Genomic DNA, 19,853 nt, shown 5'->3' on the forward strand with positions numbered 1-19,853 from the left:
AGGAACTAGACAAATGCACATATTTTTGAAACTCGATAAGTTTTCCATTTTATCAACAAATGCCTCTACAATCCTCAACAAATCCTTAAATAAATAAATAAACTAAAAAAATTAAAAATTCCCTTTTTTGGCAGAGTTTCACAAATTTTGCCATTTTACCATTTTGGGTCATTTTCAAAATAAATCCTAGAAAACTAAATTTTTGCCTAAAGCTACTCTAAACTCATAGGAAGAATTGTCAACTTAATTTAAAAATTAGAGACATAATTTTGAAGTTATTACAAACATAAGTTTCTAAAAATGTTGAGTAAAACTAAAAGTTAACTTTGAAGTCTAAATGAGATTTTTGGCTCCCAAAAAATACTGTTGAAACAACCACCAACACAACTAGATGAGTTGGAAATCCCCATAATTTCTTCTGATGGTGGCACCTATAAAATTTCAAGAAAAGCCTAGTTCTAAATAATAAAAAATGACCCTCAGAAGTCCCTTTATCATTCTCCCCTTGTTGAAAAGAACACAACTTTTGCAAGTTATTGTTTGTGAACTATTGCAACTTTGTGGGGTCCAACTACATCACCTTCCACTCAGATATCCAAGTGCTATTTGTTTCTAGTAATCCATCCCACTGAATCAAATACCTATTGTAGTGACCATGCCATGTGAATGTAGTTTGTTTGTCCAAAATTTGGGCAACTATTCCTTTTCACTTAGAAGTTGGTGATGAGAATACACTTCTATGTTATTTGTTTCATCAAACTCTCCAAAGAATACATACAAATCAGAAACATTAAACACATTAGAAGTATCCAAATTATCTGGTAAACAAACATCATAAGAATTATTATTGATCTTCTTGCCAATTTTGCAAGGACACATCTTGTTGTATTTAAGGTATGATATGTCCCTATAGGAAATCTCTCATGTCTCGAGTATACCATCACCAAATCACCTGCATTCAATATATTTTGTCTTCTACTGACATCCACAACAAATGCTTGCACATGAAGTTGTACAAGGTCTTGAACACCTTGAGAATTCTAACCATATACAATATAAAAAGGAGATTTCCCAATCGATCTATTAACAAAACTATTATAAGAAAACTCTACCTAGGGTAGTGCAAAGTAACATTGCTTGGTATTTTCTCCAACAATGTACCTTAACAGAATTTCCAAACTCTGATTGACTACCTAAGTTTGATCATCAATTTGGGGAAAATATGCATTGCTAAACTGATACTTGGTTCCCATCTTCTTCTATAAGGTCCTCTAGAAATAAATGAAAAAATTAGTATCCATACCAGAGGTGGTAGTCTTTGGAATGTCATGTAGTTGAATAGTCTATGAGAAAAATAAGCTTGAACACCTGGTTGCATCATTAGTTTTTTACGTGCACTAAAATGAGCCATCTTTGAGAATCTATCAACAACTAACAAAACATAATCAATACCTCACAAGATGGGAAGCCCAAACACAAAATCCATACTCAAATTTGTCCATGGTTCGATGGGTATTGGTAATGGTGTATACATGCATGTGTTTTGGGAGTGCCCTTTAGCCACTTGATAGACTCTACACCATGTCACATACTTAGTGATGTCCCTTCTCATCTTCATTCAATAACACTTATCTTCTATTGAGGCTTTTTGTCTTGTCCTTGTGAAAATCTTTGCCAATATTCCCTCTCATAGAGCCAACTGATATACAAAGTTGTTTCCCTGAAAGACGTAACCATCATGTATAAAATATTCATCACTCATGATTTGAATTACTAGATGGTGGATCCTTACATTGTTCTGCAATCTCCCAAAAATCATCACCAAACTCATACAAAATTTTAATGGCACCAAAACCAATTACTTCATTTTCCATTGTAGTTAATAGTGCAACATGCCTACTTAGGGAATCGAGAACCTGATTCTTTTTCCCAGACTTATGCTTCAAAAAAAAGGTATACCCCTACAAGAAAGAGACCCAGTTGGCATGCCTATTTTTCAATTTGTTTTGTGTGTTCATCTAATTCAAGGCAATGTGATCTGTAAACAATACAAACTCTTGTGAAACCAAATAATGTCTCCAATTCCTTAAGGCTTGAATCATTGCATAAAACTCCAAATCATAGGTGGAATAATTCTTCCTCACATCATTTAACTTTTCACTATAAAAAAAGCTATTGGTTTACCTGCCTAGCTAAGAATAGTACCTATTCAAACATTGGAAGCATTACATTCTACTTCAAATACCTTATCAAAATTTGAAAGTGTCACTATAGGAGATCCAGTTACCTCTTTCTTTAAAAAATTGAACTCCTCAAAAATTGTTGTGCATCTAAATTTCCTTCCTTTAATGTAATTTGTTGTGGGTGATACAATATTACTAAAATTTTGAATAAATATTTGATAGAAAGTTGTCAACTCATGAAAACTTCTATCTCTGTTATGATGGTAGGACTAGGCCATTCTACAATTTCCCTAACCTCTTTTTGGATCCATTTGATCACCATCTTCAAAAATGAAAAAGCCCAAAAAAGTCAAACTACTTTGCATGAATCTTCACTTCTTGAAATTTGCATAGAGCTTCTCTTTCCTTAGTACACCCAAGATGATCCTCAAGTGTTGTAAGTCTTCTTTTCTTTTGCTAAAAACCAATATATCATCAAAATAAACTACCACAAACTTACTAACGTAAGGTCATAGTACAATATTCATCAACTGCATGAAGTAACTAGGTGCATCAGAAGGACCAAATGGCAAAACAATCCAAACGTACAAACCATCCCTAGTCTTAAAGTTGTTTGCCACTTATACCCTTTACGAATGTGGATTTGGTGGTATCCACTTCGTAGATCAATCTTGACGAAGTACTTGGTCCCTACTAGTTCATCCATGTCCTCTATACTAGGAATAGAAAATCGGTACTTAATGGTGATCTTTTTAACTGCTTGGCTATTAGTGCACATCCTCCATGTATTGTCCTTTGGAATAAACAATGCAAGTGTTGCACATGGCATAATGTTTTTTCTGACCAAACCCTTTTTTTATGAGTTCTGTTACTGTACCAATCAAGATATATTACTTTAAAATGCATTCTACTATCTAAAGGCAACATATAGGTAGTTTGTATGGTCGCTTATTGCCTTCAATCTTTTCTCCAAAGTCATTGAATTAGAGAGAAAATGACCCTTTATTAGCAAGCTCTACAAATACATCCCTTCCTATAATTCTAGATAATTAAAGACGAGGTGAACAAATTCTGAGATGCAAGAGTTGTCAAATAAATATCTTGATTAATAGGCTAATTTCAAGAAAACAAGTTGACTTTGCACACAATGTTAAATTAAACTGCATTAAATTGAAGTGACACAATTTTGCCCCTAATCAAAAACAAAGTTTAAAAGTTCATCTAACAAATTGATAAGATCTTATTTTGATGGACATTCTCCACTATCTATTACAACCAGATTTTCATTACAATTTTATATCCTTAATACATTTATCATATGTCTATACATATATGCATATATATAGATATGATACACATATATGCATATGTATAGAGATAAAATTCTCTTCAGTATTACAAGTATTAGACCTAAAACTATATAAATAATTTAACATTTATTAATTTGATATTATTTTAAATGAAAATTGTAAATTTAAAAAATAATATTTTATATAGATTTTTAAAAATATATATGGAGGTCATCCACAAACAAGTTTTAGGTATCCGATACAGGCCCACGGCCCCTGAAACCTCTCCGGCTAAGAGCCAAGGACTAGGGAGCATCCACGCTGCCAAATTTGCCCGGGGCACAATCCCAACCTCATCCTTTATGATGTCTTTGACCCTTGCACTCAGCAAAACTTGATCCCTGGTGGGTTCTTTGTGAGCCATTCAACTTCACCAGTAAATTAAGTTGATAAATTGCAAGCACTCTACTAGTAAATTGAAATGCATGTAAGAAAAATTATAATAAATTACTCAAATTAAATTAGTATATTTGTAAATAGATAACCTGAGCTCATATCTCCTGTAGGATAAAGCAACCCAGAACTCGAAAACGAGCCTGCAATAAAGCGGGCAGGCCTATTGTCATTGTAACCTTGTCCGGGCAGTTGGAAAAAGTAATTACACCCATATATAATGGGCTTGTTCTCGAACTGCCCTCTGTTAGAAGATTTGACAAACTGTACATTTTTGGGCTAACTTAGACTACAATTTCTCCAGTACCAAGCAGCTTTTGAAAATGAGTAAGCAAGCAGAAGTTTCAAGATATACAGAGCCTGCATATAATGCCAAGAGAATTTCAAATGGCATGGCATATTATCCGGGGAGAACTCTGGACCTCTTCCAATCAAAATGAGGTACTACCGGATATATTGAAAAGCAATGTATCTGGCAAGCTCTCCAAATCAATGAGAATCAGTTATTTTTAACTATAATACCTTGGGGTATTTGCATGTCAACTAAATAGAGGTAACAGAGCCTATGCTTGTTGCATGGCTACTCATGTTTATTACAACAAATGAGATAAATAAGCACATGAAGCAAATACGAATGAAAGAAGCAGCATTTAAATTATGGATACTTCTTGGAGATCCTAGTTCATAAATTTACGGCATGTAGTTGCTCCACAATGGCATGGAACTTTACGATCCTCTGGATCAAACTGGTAGTCATAACTGCATAACCAGGTGTAATAATAAATGTAGTTACAAAGGCAAATAGTCAATACCAATGAAAGCAAGAGTTAAAAAACTTACGTCAACTCTTCACCAGTTGCAATATCCTTCCTAGCAATCAGTGCAATCTGACTCTCATTGCCTTCAACAACCATTATCCTTGCATAACAATTTGGTGCACACTGCCATGGGATAGTTTACTTGGTAAGCTGTAATCTATAATCTGTAATCTTAATTTTTCAATAGAAGCTCCAAGTTATGAAAGGATAAAAATAGACTTACGGAGTGATTGATAAGACGTGCCATGTTCCCCATTTCAGTAGCATCAATGACAATTTCTTCACTGATCTTGAAAAGCTGCAGGATTGAACAAAAGGCTAATGTCAAAACATAGAAAGTTGGTAAGATTCAGCTAATGTAATATAACCGGTTACCATGAAAATCCTTTTAGGAACATGAATCATATCCTTGTTTTTCGATCCATTACTTCTAGTAACTACATTGATTTATTAATAAGCTATAGCCTTATTCATTTACTCCCACGCGCTGCTTTGGATGGAATCCTCGTCCGTGTATAGACACCAGTAACCCTACATCTCTGGGTAACTATAATTAGGAAGCTGAATGAAAAATATCTCCAATCTGCTCACTGGATGAATTAGTTTAACAGTTAAATAACCTGAATACTCACCGAAGAGAGATTTGGCCTTAATATCGATCCCCATTGAAGGTTACACGCCTTCTTAATATTCGAATGAAATAAAAACCTGGTCTACATTTTGTAGAGCGTTTCTTAAGCTGAATGTTTCTCCATTTACATGAGGATACAGGAACAGTGTTTTGGGGACAGTAAAACATTTCCTAATTTTTTGAAATGGCGGGGAGGATATATCTGTATATATGTGCACAAAAGTCTAAATGAAAATAAATTATTGAAAATTTAGAAGGAAAAGACACCCAAAACAAACTTCATTTTTACTTTTGGAGCGCGAATTATTTTTAAAGATGGGGGTCTTGCCTTCTGAGTTGGCTTCTTTTGCTTTGTTTTAAGGCCTGAGTTTGTGGGGGCATGGGGATCTCATAGTGATGTTGTTGATGGCAGGCCAACCCTACAGGATTTAAATGGAAAGGAAACTTCTAGAAAATGTCTCCACTTTAGATCCTTGTTTAAAACATATCTTTAGCCCCAAAAAAATGGGATGGAGAGGGACCATTTTAGTTCCTTAACCCCCGTGCTCCAGACATCCCAAAAAGGGATAAGTAAAAATAATCTTAGGTGATGTTCCAAAAAGTCCATTTGATTAAAATAAACCTAGATCATGCTCCAAAAAGTTGACTAATTATACACGTACAAAAAATATATAAAAAGTCTATGATATAGTTAATAATACTATATTTAAATATAATTATTTATGCTAATTAAAATCTTTAAAAATATAATAATTCTCAAGTACAATCAAATTACTTATTATCATGATTCATGGAAATAGAATTTACTATCTTTTTATAATCTGTCTCAATTTTCTTTATATTTTAACTATTTCCTACAGTTTATGCACACTTATAAATGAAAAAATTATTAATGATACAGAGCAAACCCAAAAAATGGAAGATTAATATATAAGGTGCATACATCACTTTGCATATGAAAAGAGACTACGACGAAGTATCGTCATGGCATATTAACGACAGTCCAGCTCCGAAAAGATTATCGTTACTTTTTAATCAGATCTTATCAAAGCAACAATAGAGCAACAATAGAGAAACTTTGTCACTGAGGTTCGGAGTTTCACACCTCTATAATAAAATAGGCAATTAGGAAATAGAATATATTAAAAAATTGTTTCTGATTGGAAATGTAGACTTATTTATTTTTATAAACTATGGAAATTGGGTGGTAGTCTTTTTTATACAGTACGTCAGTCAAGTTTTTTAATGTCACCGACGATGTTTGCATGCTCTCCAGTATCACCCAGGCTGTAGGGAGAGTGGTTCTCGTGACCTCTACTCTACTATAAGAAGCTGTGGTCAATCGAATCAGGCTCCCAACCTGTTGGAATAGTAAACTGAATCCAAAAGATTAAATTAAATCCAACAATAACTTGCTAAAATGGTTACAAACAGATCATAACCCTGAATGTTTAAATGACTATTATTTTCTAACAAATGCTAAAATGTCTAATTTGATTCAGACGTGATGTAAAATATAGTTGAAGATCTGCAATCGATTTGCAGGATACTAATACGAACTTGATCGTGGTAAGCAGCCTCCCTAAACAAAGAAAAAGAAACAGCAACATAAGAAAATTAAAGGCTCACACACAATATAAAATGGAAGAGACATCACTTTCGCGACCAGAGAAAACTACAAAAAACACGACTCCACGAATGAAACCATGATGCAACTGAGGCAACTAACTTCGTGCATAAAACATCATTCTGGAAAACATCAGTAGAAGCAAGCCCTAATTAATAACAGCAAACCTTAAACAGAAGTTTTAGAAGAATCTGAACGTTCACGGAATAGAGTTAACCAATAATGCAGTCACTTCAAATGATGTTTCCTGAGTTCCAGTCTGCTTATGTACTCCTATAATAATGTATTCTCTGATCTTAATAGCGCCTTTATTTATAAGTTTTTTTAAGAAAAATTGCTTACAAATCTTGTATTTATTGGAGCAACAACATGTGACTTATAAGCTTACTTATGCTCCTCCACAATGAAAATAAACAATCAAATGAAGATCAAGTCAAAACTCAGATTTCCACAAAGTTGTCCCTGTTAGGATTTCTATAATAAGAACTCATTAATTCAATTTAAAATCTTCTCTCAAAAGTAAATCTTTTTGCTTGCCTGGCGAAGCGCAATTAACCGGTATGCCAAGTCCAGTGAACAAGAACAGAGGGTAACACCCATAGGAGATAGGATGCCAACTATAATAAGGGTAGTGGACGGGGCATAAAAACTCCTTAATTGAGTTCAAGGAAGGGTGTTCGACCGGTTACCCGGTTGTTCACATCTTTCCTATCGCGGGTTCAGGATGGGTATTCAATTGCAACTCGGGGCAGCTAGCTATCATGATCATGTCTCTCTTTCCGTTTAGTAATTGAATTCTACCGGGATGGTAAGAATATCTGTTTCCCGCCACCGGGGGTGCGGCCACTCCATCCTCACCCACGGTCAATATAAGGACAGCCAAGATTAAAAACTAGTCGAAGAGTGAGATGAGGCCATAGATGGGTCGAGTGAGCGAGATGATGCCGCCATGCATGCATGACAAACTGCTTTAAAGTTCTTCTGCATCTGAATCTCATGTTGAATTCATACCAAAGATATCCATAAGACAATTATTATTCTCTTGCAAATTTTATATATCGTATAACAAATTTTGAGAGGTCGTAAAGCAAGAAGAGTGGTCCAGTGTCCAATGAAGCCTCACTCTTGTAACAGTTCTGTTCTTATTTAGTGATTGCTGTCTGTCTGTATTCCAATCGTTATTCTTCCATGATGTATGTTTAGAAACTACTGTTAAAATGAAATGCTGTAGCTGCAATATTGTATAGAGATAAAGAATAGGATATCCTCTATTTGAAAAGTGGACGTAGTCTAATTTTGGATGAACTACCATAAACTTGTATTGTTCGTTCTCTGTAAAATTTCTGAATATATGTGTCTGTTATTCAGACGTCTCTTTTTTTTTTGTTTTTTATCTTTAACTCAACACTCTTTGTCATAGTGAGTCGTGACCTAATAATTGTTGACCTATATAATAAATAGTAGTTGGACATTTGTGCATCATTACTGTCTGTAAATATTAAATACTATAAATATTAAATACTAGTAATTTTGAGTTACCAGTTACTGATGATCTTAATTCACGCCTCAAGTTACCTATAAAGAAACTGCGTAGCTTTTAAATATTTTAATACAAATTTATTTATTTTTAAATTAAATTTCAAATAGATTAAAATAAAAGAAACAGTCATAATAAAGAAAATAAATAACGTTTATATATATAAATTAAAAATTAAAAACAAATATAAAGAAATAAACATAGTTACTCGCATAACATTTTTTCTATTCAAATTTATATCAAAGATATCCATAAAACAATTTTCATTCTCTCTTGCAAATCCAGACAGATTATATAAACAGGTAATATAGCTTTTATATAGCTTTTGATATTTAAAATTAAAATTAAATAAGAGATGCATTTGGAATTTGTCTTAATGCTTTTGTATTAAAAGTGTAATTTTTTATATATTAATATAAATTTAATTTTCTTTTAATAATGTGAAATTCTTCTATTGTAAGTTTTCAAGATAAGATGTCTAATAATGTGATAAATGAAAATATGTATAATATCATTAAAATTTATAATAATCATTACATTATTATTTTTAATCAGTCGTTATATTTTTTATATTAATGATAATATATAATTATATAAATATTAATTATTTATTTATATTTAATTTATATATAATTAATATATTATAATTATTTCATTAACATATAAATTATATTACACTATTTATATCATTATCTAATAATTTAATTATTATATAAATATTAATTATTTCTTTATATTTAATTTATATATAATTAATGTATTATAATTATTTCATTAACATATAAATTATATTACACTATTCATATCATTATCTAATAATTTAATTTGATATACAAAATCAAATAAAAAATTATTATCTTATGGTTACTGATTAGAAATTAATTAAAGCTACATACCTAAAAAACTTATATGTTTGATATTGACTGTTTTATATATTTTTAGAGTTATTACTTTTATTAATAGTTAAATGAGTCTATCCCCTTTTCCACACATATATTTATTAAATTATTATTTTATATCTTGGCTTTGATATCCATGGACTCAATGATCTTGAACGGCCTTCCTTGCCTCCTTGGTTCCAATTTGTTCACTTGTTGGCCTCATTGTGCGGGTGCAAGTGTGGTGGACTACACCTTGTCATGTTCCTTTCTCATTCCCTCTGTAAGTCGTTTTACAGTCACCCACCTTCCCCTCCCCAGTCATGCCCACCTCAGCCTTACCAGTCAAGCCTCCCTTTCCCCCTCCCCCCTCTTCCCTTAGCCACGCCCACAACCTCGATTCTGTTTCTCTTCCCCCTCCTCCTCGCATCTCCCTTAGTTTTGATTGTGGAGACCAGGACCTCTTCCCCATGCACCTCAGAGAGCTCCTTCCTCGAGATTCCTTCCCACCCTTGAGAGTGCCTTCACCTAGTTCGACCGCTTTTCCACGTCCATTTTGTGAGGTTGCCCTCCTCTCTTTCCCCTAATACACCACCCGTTGGACTCCCTCACCCGTTTCTTAGAACTCTTGCCCTTTGAACCAGTGGCATGATGATGACTACAAATCCTTCAACTGCACTCTACACACGGCCTCCACCCTTCACCCAACTTCCTACACGCAGATGAAATACTCTTACTACCACTTCCTCTACTACAAGAAGCGTACTTTCATCTTGCATCGTAGCTGGTCACTTAGACCTCGCTCCTTTTGTCCCCTAAGAGCTTTTGGCACACCCTTTTTCCTCATAGGTCCTCCTTCCCCCCTACCTTGGATCACAATTCACTAGTCTCCCACACCTCCACTCTCTATGATATCCTTGGCTAACATGGCTTCATTGTCACGCCTCCCCCCCACTGCCACCTTTTCATCTTCACCAATGTCAGCGAGGCAATTAGGTCCATGTGCAATAGCACGACTATGAATGAGGAAGGGTTCTTGGCGAAACTCTTCAAGAAGAACATCATGGTTTTGTGCTTGTTCCTTACTAATTTATTCAACAGGGTGGTCTACATAGGTTTCCCTTCCCTTGGTCACGTTATAACATCCATCTAATTCATAAGGTTGAACCAATTTGAGATCCCAACACTTATAGGACCATCATAGTTGGGCACACTTTCTATAAATTGTGCATTTTATCTAGAGGATAGTTGTGTCCCTCATCTTTTGTTGCCTCAGCAAGAGCTGAACATGCATATCAAAATGGACATTTATAGACAATATATCCTCACTATTTGGGTAAGTCTTCCCGGGGGGCTTCGCCCAAGAATGGCATTCTATTTAGAGCACTCTTTTGAGCTATAGGACGAGGTACTTGTTTGCCCCTCATACCTATCTTGTAGTTGGTTACATGTGCTTTGTATCTCTCTTGGTACATCCAGAGTGGGCTCACGTAGGCTCTGCATTTAGATCGACGATTATTTGGCTAGGGATGATAGGATTTGCCAGCTTGGTGATTTGGGAGAGGCAAAGATGGAGACTCACTTCATTTTACTATGAGACCGGAGGGAAATTTTATTACTTGATCAGGAAGACTCAATCTCTCCCATCGTTTTTCAAATACAAGGAACAGGGATACCTCACACTATATCTTCAAGAGGCTCAGAAGTCTGCAGCAATTGTTCCTCGAGACCGCACTCTGGTCAACTCATCACCTCATTCTTTATGGTGTTATCTCTAACATGAGGTACCAAGCGATCGCACGGTTGTGAGACCTTGTAGATCCTCCACGCAGCAGTAACCTTCTCCCAACTCTTCCATGGGTCCTCAGAGATAACTTGAGATTTCTTTCCCTAGGACCTATCCGTCAGTTCTAGACTTTTCCCAGTTTCTTGGAGCAACTAGCATGGTTTGGTTTGGCGGTCTCCTCTTGCACTTGTTGTTTTGTTCTGTTTTTTTTTCTCCAGACATTGTTTGGTGCTCCTACCATGAACTATTTTTCTGCTTTGTTTTGGTCCCTTGAATCCTCTTGTTGGTATTTTGTTGGACATTAATAAATTTATCTTATCCACCATTCCATTATCAAAACATATTTAAGATAAAAACTAGTTATTATTTGTAAAACATTATTTGTATGAAAATGTCAAACAAAATTCTAATGAATATAGACAAAAGTTTACACTATTAGTTAGTACTATTATGAATTATTCAATAAAACAATTTGTAATTTTTGTATATTTTAAATTAAGTCTTAAAATATATAAACATTAGAAAACTTCATCAACCTATTTTAGTTCTTTATTTTTATAGGCTGATGCCCTGACATATAATAAATTTGGTGAATGCATTAGTACTTTAGTGAGGCACTCACATAGCAATCTCATCTAAGGTACTCAGTTTGAGAGTGGATAAGAAAAACCTGAATATCATGTGTCAAATGCATATATTTCATAATCATGAGGTACAAGAGGATTGAAGGACAAAAGAGTAATCTTTATAAGTGATATCTAGTATGCATCCATACAAATGCTTTTCTACTGTGTGGCATTGTTAAGTCAGTTTGGAACACGAGCGCGAATAAATTTTAAGTTAATAAATTAGAAAACATTTATTATACGCCTCAACTAAACATTAACGTCATAACCCACCTTTTAATGTGAATTCAATTACACAGCATTTTTTAAAGTGCAGTAAAGATTCCCACTGGCTTGATTTCAATCTCACGACTAAACAACTTGTTCTCTGTTTTTTACTTTGATGTGATGTGCTTATTACATGCATTAAAAACAATTTAATGGTGCTTTAGGGTCCGTTTGGTGAGCGGAATAGGAATACGTATTCCAAAAATTTCAAATTCCTTGTTTGGATGCACCAAAATGGGATTGGAATACGAAGCAAAAATGGAATACGTATTTCATTTTTGGCCCAAAAATAGGGTTTTGCAATTCCACCAAAATAGGTGGTATTGGAATACGTATTCCTATTCCATTTTTTTTAATTTTAGAAAACATAAATTTTCGAGTCCGCGAATTCCCATCAAATATTGGCTGAACCAAATGGAGAACAGGAATACGTTCTATTCCAGAATACGTATTCCAAAATATGTATTCCTATTCCACTCACCAAACGGGCCCTTAACTATCATGCATTATTCGAAACACCCTCACCTGAAAGAAAATCCCTTCTCAGTTTTCCATAAGGGGTGTTTACAATGGCAACAATCAAAAATAAGATGTTTCATCAACAAAAGAACCGTTCCCCTCAAATTAAAACTACATTAAGAAAAATTACATTTATAGCAACTTATATTTCCCATTTTTCTTTGCTTGTATGAAATATCATAGTAAATATTCTCAACTTCTTACAAATTTGACTCGGCGAAGCTAGACATCATAAAACTTCTTAGCATAATTTTAGAACTTCAATTTCACGCTACCATAATCTTATGGCAAATTTATACCAAAGATATTCATTAGACAATCACCATTACCTCTTGCAAATCTTATACCTTGTGTGACAATGTCATTAGCCCTAATAATGACAGATGGTAGATAATAACTATAGAATATAAACTAATATGATCTATCCTTAGTTTGATGATATAATAATGATATATTATTGAGAATATCTATAAATTATCTATATAATACATATTTAATTATAATCATTATTATTAAGTTAATAATGAATTCTAAATATAATAAATTATCTTCATAAAATTTAGTAATAATTCCATAATAATAAATAATAAACCTAAAAGTTAATAATAGAATCAAATAAACTGTCCTTTTCGCCTAAGCCACGAAAGGGCACAACCCTTGGCAAAATCAACCTATAAATCTACTGACGAGGACGGGCAGAAGGACACAGAGAGATGAGGGAAAAACAGCGAATAAATAAGGAGATATAACATGAGTGTGAAGATGAAATAAGGAAAATGATAATGGAGAGGTAATAAAGGAAAGTGTCAGGGAAATAGGTGAAGATGATGTGGATTCCACGGGGGAGATGTAAGCAAAATAAAAAAGAAACGGGACACACCTTTTAAGGAGATAGGCTTTAAACAAATACCAAAATGAACTTATAATGGGCAAGGAAAAAGAGTAGTCAAAAGGAATAGGTGAGTGGTATACGAAACCCATTACGGGTTTGACGTATGCCTACATGGAAAGGAAGGAAAGCAACAAAACTAAGGAGGTTGACGTGGAGTGTTAAATGCATAAGGACTGAATGAGAGATTACTATGCAGGACAATCTTATTCGAAGGAATCGATCCATATTATATGGCATTTAAAAATGTGTACGTAGATAACTAATTACAAACTCATCCCTAATACCCAGGATAGGTATCGGATATCAGGAACCAAAGTCTTTAAGGAAAAAAATATTCGAAGGGGTACCTAATTTTTAGGTATAGTTGTATGGAATATAATAACGAACATTAACCCGCCACAATAGCATAGTGACGTCAGCCAATCCAGTGTAGATAAAGATAAAAGATAAAATTTTAACGTCTACGAGGCCAAAAATAGCCTATGGGACAGCAAGACAACTCAAGCAGACTTAAGTAGCGCTGTTCGCCTCTTGTGTAGACTAATGATGAGCCCTCCCAATTATAATATAATCACATGTGTGAACAAGGAAGAATATAATTAAATCATTATAGGGTCAATACTTAATATTGATCTCTAATATTGCTACAAATAAATATAAAAATAGAATTGACCTTATTTACTCTGATAATATAATTGAATTAATATTGGTACTAGAGATGTTTCTGTCCTTCCCATTATAGACTTGAAATTATTATCTTTATTTAATTATAATCTAATCATTATTAATACTATTAGTAGACTGTGGATAACTCTATAAGAACTATTGTATCAGCTAGGAGTGTGCACAGGGGCAGGAGTAAATTGCTCACATTGGGGCACAAGATCTCCACATAGATCATGTCCAAAATCGAGCAGCTGTAAATATACCATCCATTACAGAATTTGATACATGGGAAACATTGACATTATCCATAATTACTAATACTATTTTGTGAAAATACTTCCAAATTATCTTAAATATGATAAATTCTACCAAGAATCAAATTCTAAAGGATCCGGTTGCTTTCTAGGATCTTTTTACAACTGACCTAGTAGAAAGGGTCATCACTGACAAGTTCAGAGAGAGGTCATATAGAGGTCATACATAGCTATTGACATTTTAAAATTTCAAAAAAAAAATTAAAATGAAATAAATGGCCTAGTAAGGTACTCACATAGCAATCTTTCCCTTGCAGGCGATAGCGAACCTCTCTTAAATCTGCTACACTTCTTCTAACTTGTTCCCCACGATATTCTAATACCTGGTCAAAGAATGAAAACCAATTCAAATGTTTCATCTTTCACAGTTAAAGCTCTAATTGAGAGAATGAACTTATATGATTCCCAATCTGCTTATCTGTAATCAACTTAAGGATTAGACACAGTGGAATAAATGTAGGGAAATTAGCATATTGGTCCTTTTAGTATAGCTTTAATAATGGTGAAGTCATATTCAAAAGCATCCATACCCACGTGAGATAAAAAACAAAGCATACAATATTTGTCATTGCTAAATGAAAAACTAAAATCAGTCAAATGGTAAATTTTATATCGTGTCCTTAAGCCCATTAAGAATATCTATAGCAAATTATTAAACTCTCTGCAACGGGAAGCTTAAAATGAACAACAAATAAACAAAAAATTAAATATACACATACTATTTGTCCTTCTCGAATATGCCTGCGAGCAAAGAGCCCCCATCCATGTATTCCAGATTTTCCAAAGCAAACTCTCTTCTTTTCAGTTATCTGAAGCAGAGGATTAAGAATTATTGGAATGTCAAGTATCTTGATATAACAGAATCTCGTTCAAACATCTATTTTTATTCTTACAAAGAATCCTGGATGCTAGCTATCAAGGTAGAAGAAACAAAATGTCATCGAGTTGTTACAGTTACCTGGGTGTAAGAAAGACGCTCTTTCAAAGACAAAAATACTCCTCTTTCTTCTTCTTTCTGTTGGACATGAAGGGAATGCATCAGACAGAAATTAGCACAATGCATAATGCGTGCTCAGTATCCACAGAACCAACAAAAGAAAATTAGATACAAACTGAGACTCACATTTAAAATATTTACAGTTTCCATAACTTCTGTAGGATGCCAACAATATCCCATGGTTTGGTGTACAATGGCTTTTCTTCCATATTTCTCCTAAACAGAAAAAGCACACAAGAAGCATAAAGAGATTGAAGTTGTGGCTTGGAAACAAATAATGAGATAAAATGCAAAGTACAGAAAATCTAATGCTAGATGTATTTCCAAATATCAAACTAAAATATAGTGCGAAGAGTTTCATTCAACAATCTAAGATCAAACGACACCAAAAGATAAAAGATTGTAATCGTATTCAAGTATTTTATCATGCTGAAGATGAAAGCAAAGCTTGGTTGCCAGTTTGCCCCCTGTAGCCCTGGATTAGGTATGATGAGTTTTTTATTCAAGTTTGGCGTTCAGTTTCCAGTGGGTGCACTGATGTTTTGCACGTGCAGGCCGGATTATTATAGGCAGACACACAGAAATTCTGATTTTTCATAATGGATGTACCCAAAATCTGCTCATCCCCCAGAATTGTTTTTGCCTTAAGAAAACATCTGATCCTGAACCAGTTACATAGTTGGAAATTTTTTTGGTAAATCTTATAGGATTTCTAGTGAGGCCATATCCAATCATACAGGTTCAAATCTATCTCCAATAGTCTTGGACTAAAAACTGTTGATTTGGCAAAGCTCTTCTGATAAGATTCCTTCCAAATACAGAACATGTTCTCATAATTCAAAATTTTGTTCTCTGCCACTTATCGGCGATGCAAAAAAAAAGATCTCAGCAAATATCGGATATAATTCGGTAACTTCGCAAAATAATATTGGGAATGGTAAAAATGACTTAAATTGAATTACAAATGCATTTGTTGTGCAAAATTCAATAAGGAGATGCATCTAATGATTTAGCAAATGAGTAAACAAACCAAACAAGCTGATCTAGATATATATAAATGCAATATGTAACAAAATTGCCTCCTTGTGTGAAATGCTGATGGCTGCCAGCCATAGTCAGAGACTCTGAACTCCAAAGAAAACTAAAAATAGAAAATTGTCTTTGTAAAAAGATACACAAATACAAATGTCAAGTATAATATGAAACTAGCCTACATCCTCCTATTCCCCTTATTAGTAGCTCTAGTAAAAACTATGGGAGTGGGAGGGAGTCTGGCCCTGGCAGTCCATTGTGGCTGTGACTCGATATCCATCCTGGATGTAGTTGGTGTTGGTGCTGGCAATGACTCCTCATCATCTGTATCCCCACTCTCAATGTCCTCAGTGCCCCCACTTTCACTGCCCTTCTCCTGAATCTCATCCAATCCTGGTGCAAAACTACCGTCCTTCGAATTTGGATTTGCTTGAAAAATCTCTTCAACTCCGCTTTGAATCCACTTGCAATCAGTCTACACACCTGCCAATGACTTTTTCTCTCCACCGAAACCCTTCTCTCCTCCAGAGACTGCAAATTGTAAAATGGACCACTAAAATGAGCATTCCAGTTTTACTCATGTAGCCTGTGATATTTTTTCAACTTCTCGGGAGAAGCATGCAACTTCTCGGCATCAACTTCTCACAAGAAAACTATAAGTTTTCTCGTTTTCCAAAACTTTTCACCAGAAGCGCAGTTCTCTGCCACTTCTCGGCCAGATTTTGATCGATGCATGTTCTAATGTAAGAGTTCAATATTTTGATACATCTCTTGAAAATATTCTAGGGGAAATAAGTCATCCATTGGACTCTTTAGAGATCTGCAGTTTTACGCACATTATCATCTGCTGTTGCGTATATCCTTAGCAAAACAAAAAAATCATTCTCAAACAGTAAACTGTTATTACTACATGCAACCCTCCATAAGAAATCAACTAGCCTTTGAATTCTCAATCTCATGTAAATAAGAAATTATAATTAGGCAATTCTGCAGCTTCTATGAACATTAGAATCTGAGTCACAAGGTTCAAATTTGAGTTTGAATTTGACAACTATAAGATTTTGATGAAGTTTGACAAAGGGTAAAGTTTGGAAAAAAAATTGACATTGAATTTGTCTTATATCAATTTAATTTTTTTTAAATATAGAAATATACTCAACTAAACTATCAAATTAATTTAATTATTGTATTTGAAGGAGGAAAATTCATTAATTCGAATTGAATTAGAAATAAATATTGGAATAATTTAGTATAAAAACAAAACAGAAAGATAAAATAACATTTGATTTTTTTATTGATTTGATGTCAAAGTCAATATTTGAATTAAAAATTCAAATGTTCAGATACACACTTTTTTTTTTTATTATAATAGAAAAAAGAAAACAATAAAACCTAAATAGAAGCATTTTTAAGTTTCCATTATGTCAATACAAAAGCGAAAGAAGAGACCTAAAATATACCTACTAAAGTTTGTTCACTCAAGCGACCTAATTGAAGTCACACAAGATCCATGTCTAACTTGTTGGGTTGCATTCATGTCCAACTAGTTATTGGATTACATCCACACCTACATTAGACTTGTTTGGCATTGCTGGTGAAACATTGTAGCATATGCACATAAAACCATCGTGAAAACCCAACAATGAGCTCTTAGCAAGTGGATTGAGAAGAGATAAAACCATTAGTGAATTGAAAGTGGATAAAATTGTCTTCTCCAACTCGTATTTCAAGTCTAGCTATAGAAAACCCTAGAGAACATCGCACCAGAAGAAAATAAAATTTAAATTAAAAATCAACACATTTTTTAATGTGAATTTGTTGCGAATTTTAACGAACTCCTCAGCAAATTTTGAATTTCATGTCTAAAGTTCGTCGAACACTGTAACTTAGATTAGAGTTAGTTGTGATATTCAACTATGTAGTTTTTTTAGTCAAACTCATTGACCTATGTTTCAGGAGTAATGATTCACATGAGCCCATCTCTCATTTGAATGAATGGAGCACTTAGCTCTTATTGCATCTAGGCGATGCTCACAAGGGTGAAGCACTGGGACTTCCCGCGAGATCACCCATCAAGTGCTGAAGGTTTTTGCAAATGGAGTAGTACTAGGATGGGTAACCTCCCAGGAAGTCTCCTTCTCCTCTGACTCATCTAGATACAATGAATGCTAAGTGTTCCATTCATCAATGAATACTACTGCAAACACATTCTACTATAATTTGTGATCTATCAATGTACTTGCAATGGGTTCATGTCTTGATCACAAACACTAGCATATATATATATATATTCACACACTCAATCGATAACCATTTTTTCTAGGCTTGGTGACTTTGTTAACTCCTATCAATCAACGCACCCATTGATTTACATCCTCAATTGCATAATCCTTATATCAAGGTATCAATACACAAATCCAACTTGATTTCAGGAAATTCAAGTTGGCAATAATTACTTTCACTTGTAGGCTTGCAAATATGCTCACTCTCCTAGATCTTTGCTCATTGAACTCCATCTTGATCTCTTTCTTTGAGTTTGCACCTTGTAAATATGCTCACCCTCCTTGTTCTTTGCTCTTTGAAGTCCAACTTGATCTCTTTCTTTGAGTTTGCACTTTCAACTTTGAACATGATCTTTCTTGTCCTCTTCGTGAAGTCTTTCCATAGCCTCCTCTTACCTTCAACTCTTTCATCAACCTCTCTTTGCAAAACAAGACAACACTTGTCAAAAGCATGCCTCCATTAGTGTTTGTTAACTTCTTGATCTCTACAAATGTACTAACGATTGCCATTGTAATTGATTGTTTTCCAAATGCATATTGAACGACTTATAACTATGAGAGGAAGAGACATGTTTCTTGTGGTTAATCATCATTAGATATAACTAGCATATTAACAATAATATATAATATATATAATATAATATATAACCATATATATATATATATAACTAAATGATGATTTACCAATAACAATGAATCTCATGATCGAATCAATCTGACTGTAACTACCAACTTAACACTCCCTCTTAGTTGAGGAGGATTGATATATAACACATTATGCTCTTGAGTATATGAAGAGATATTCCTAAAATGACATATTAAGGATATCAACATGAATCCATCAACACACATATATATTAACATATTTAACATATGGAATTTACTTCAATTCACTATGAGGCTAAATTCCTCAACACTCCCTCTTTAGCAGAGAGGGAAATGAAGCAAATATAATACAAGATTAAACGCCACCTTAAGTGTGGTCTATGATAGATTTAAGTTATGGTGTCCGACAAGATCCGGCCTAAAGAACCATAACAAATGATTTTCATAATG

At 34.0% G+C, this 19,853-nt stretch overlaps 1 pseudogene across 1 annotated transcript in view; it reads right to left on the reverse strand.

Moving 5' to 3' along the window:
* Nucleotides 1-3,960: 3,960 nt before the first annotated feature.
* The window catches only part of LOC149567140 (histone-lysine N-methyltransferase ATX4-like), a 154,419-nt pseudogene continuing 138,526 nt past the window's right edge, over nucleotides 3,961-19,853 (reverse strand). The window contains exons 15-21 of the transcript XR_016362350.1: nucleotides 15,610-15,699; nucleotides 15,445-15,501; nucleotides 15,206-15,295; nucleotides 14,723-14,809; nucleotides 4,967-5,041; nucleotides 4,766-4,866; nucleotides 3,961-4,684 (exon numbers count right to left, since the gene is read on the reverse strand). The product of XR_016362350.1 is annotated as a histone-lysine N-methyltransferase ATX4-like (transcript). The remainder of the gene's footprint in view (nucleotides 4,685-4,765; nucleotides 4,867-4,966; nucleotides 5,042-14,722; nucleotides 14,810-15,205; nucleotides 15,296-15,444; nucleotides 15,502-15,609; nucleotides 15,700-19,853) is intronic.

Source organism: Cupressus sempervirens, chromosome 3 (assembly GCF_028749045.1).
Source record: "Cupressus sempervirens isolate cs-2001-9-10 chromosome 3, ASM2874904v1, whole genome shotgun sequence".
In the NCBI taxonomy this organism is placed as follows: Eukaryota; Viridiplantae; Streptophyta; class Pinopsida; order Cupressales; family Cupressaceae; genus Cupressus; species Cupressus sempervirens.